Raw genomic sequence first — 3,263 nt, forward strand, 5'->3', positions numbered from 1 at the left:
AGGAACAGTAGCGGTGGGTGGGGTTGGGGGGCGGGGGCGTGAAGCGAGGAGGTGATGGAACATGATTAAAGGTAGGATGAAGGGGTTTAGGACATGGAGTGGAGGGTTACTGGACAATACAATATGATGCATGGATAATGCATGGAGAGGAGAGGAGAGATCTGAATTGGACTAGGTGTGTGTGTGTGTGTGTGTGTGTGTGTGTGTGTGTGTGTGTGTGTGTGTGTGTGTGTGTGTGTGTGTGCGTGTGTGTGTGCGCGTGTGCGTGCGTGTGTGTGTGTGTCTTTAAGGAGGTAGATGCATATTTAACGGGAGTAGAGTAGAAACAAAGGAATAGGATATTGGAGGAGACAAGAGCCAAAATTGACTATCCTTATTCCATTCAGAGCAGAGGTTGCAGTGAAGAGCTATGCACTTGTAAGATGATCACTTGAGGATGAAAAAGGACTGTGTGTTTTTGTGTGTGCGTGTGCGCGTGCATGTGTGTGTGAGTGTGTGTGTGTGTGTGAGAGAGACAGAGGGAGAGAGAGAGAGAGAGAGAGAGAGAGAGAGAGAGAGAGAGAGAGAGAGAGAGAGAGAGAGAGAGAGAGATTCACAAAGTGCAGCCCCCATCCTGCCCCAGATGTCATGGTGTAAGCTTTCACTGAGGAGTGTGTACATTGAGGGCTGTGCATGCTCACTCCACACAAGCTGTAATAAATAACCCATGGCTTTTCATTACACTGACATGGTCCCCTGTACTTACAATTTCAGTAATATCGACAAATGCCATTTCCTACACATTTTCAAGACCCCCTACTACAGCCTGCATCTTTATGAGTGCTGCAAGTTTGAGTTTTACAAGAACAGTAACAACTTATTGGGCAGTCCAATAGACAATTCAACGGGGACTATCAACAGCCATTTAAAAATAGGAAAAAGAAGAGGTGGGATTTGTTGTGAGCACCACCGGTTTTGTATAGTACTGAGTACCTCAAATACACGTCATACCTCAACCAGTCAGGCTAAAAGCATGTGTTCAACCTTAGAAACCAAACCAAGCGTAAGGACCTTCACATACAAACTACAAAGAATCCTAGGACAACCTAGCATATGTCTGTGAGCACAAGAGGCATTCACTCAGATTTTGTCAGGTTTGTGTTAGAATCTATGACCTTGAGTCCACTTCTCAAACCTTTCATGTGTGGCTTGGCATGCACCTACATTCACAGCCATACCTTTACTCTCATGTGAGGACCAATGCTGTGAGAACAGTCTCATATGAGGGTGTATTCATGGAGTTGCAAATAGACTAAAAATACTATCTTGATCAATAAGAAAATAGGGGCAAGTTCTCTGTGATCAGGGTTCGAACCTGTGTGGGGACACCTCATAAGATTTCAAGTCTTTAGTTGCCACATTGCAGAGCTTGACAAATTGTCCCTGTGCAAAAACTAGACAGGCCCTGTTTTTGACTCTCAGGCGCAATAACCTTCCACAGAGATTCATAGTAGAGCAGCTGTGTACTCATAAACATCTAGCATAATGAAATCATGAGAGAGAGATAGAGAGAGAGAGAGAGAGAGAGAGAGAGAGAGAGAGAGAGAGAGAGAGAGAGAGAGAGAGAGAGAGGGAGAGAGAGAGAGAGAGAGAGAGAGAGAAGATGTGTTTTATATGGTGCTCATTGTTGATTCTTTCACTCTCATAAAACATCAAAAACATTCTACCATCGCCAGTACTGTTGTACTTGTTGAACACAGTTTTGATTTGTTGATGGGAGATTCATTCATTCATTGTGAGGATCTGACCACATTATTCATTCAATTCAACAGAGGCTTTTATTGCATGACGAACGAGTGACATTTTCATAAACATACCGGAAAAAAACAATTAAGGGTTATGTAAAAAAAAAAAATAATAATAATAATTTAAAAAATTGGGCGCAATGAAACATGCTGCATACACATAGATGTCCAGACAGCTCCAGGCTGAAGCACTGTCAACATGATTGTGTAATCACTCAAACGAAAATAAATAGGAAGTATGAGCAATTGCACTGTGATGTAATAACGCAAACCTGTTGAGTCATGATAGATGATAAAGGCACTCTTCTAATATCCGGTCCAGCCTGGAGGTGGACACAACAACTTGATCTTATTATCATGCCCTGAATACTAAAGTCTTAGGACACTGTAGTGAATCTGTTGTGACCAGAATGGCAATTATCAGGTCATAGTGTTTATCTAAAAGCAGTGGTCTCCAAATGGCAGCCCGTGGGCCAGATCAGGCCCGGCTAGGCATGGCAAACATTTGGCCCGCCGTGAGGTTGGAACAAATGAAACCATATGTGTGCTATCTGTGGCCATACGGTCGGGAGATTTGTTTGGCCCTCGGCCTCATTTACGCTACATAATTTGGCCCTTGGGGGAAAATAATTGGAGACCACTGATCTAAAAGCTCTATGTAATGCAGGACCATATTAAGGCACTGTGGTGAACCCGGGCACTAAAACCTCATAGGTGCCCAGTTTATGAATAATTTATGGAAATTCTCTGTCATGCCGAGAGGGCCCCTTACTGGCTGTAAATGGCACTATGCCACTGGCCCTTTTGGATAATCCGGCCCTGATGTAATGTCATAGTGATGTAGTTCTATGGTAGCTGAGTCTTTTCAATAGCTAGCACATGTATCATCATGAGGCTACCGTACATAGCCTGTCCACATGCGAAGGTCCATCTGTCTTAGTTCGCCAGACTATGAGTAGGAGTCTGTGGGTAGCCATGGCGCAGTGGTTAGAGTGCTGGCCCATGGCTGAAGTGCCCTTGAGCAAGGCACCTAACACCACATTGCTCCAAGACCTGTAACCAATACCCTGTGCCTATACCTGTAAGTTGCTTTGGATACAAGTGTCAGCTAAGTGCAATGTAGGGCCTAATAATAATAATAAACATGGGTATAGCCAAAATCATATTCTGATTGAGGTAAGATTATTAGGTGCATTCTGTTGCTTTGTTGCAGATGACTTAGCTGGTTCAAGTTAGTTCTCTCTCTCGCTCTCTCTCTCATCCTTCAGAAAAAAGGTCTGGCAGTATTGGAACAGACACACACATGCATAGACACACACACACACACACACACACACACACACACACACACACACACACACACACACACACACACACACACACACACACACACACACACACACACACACACACACACACACACACACACTCATGAGACACTGTAATAAAAGCACACAGCACAAGAGGCATTTCTGGTTT

Source organism: Engraulis encrasicolus, chromosome 9 (assembly GCF_034702125.1).
Source record: "Engraulis encrasicolus isolate BLACKSEA-1 chromosome 9, IST_EnEncr_1.0, whole genome shotgun sequence".
NCBI lineage: Eukaryota > Metazoa > Chordata > Actinopteri > Clupeiformes > Engraulidae > Engraulis > Engraulis encrasicolus.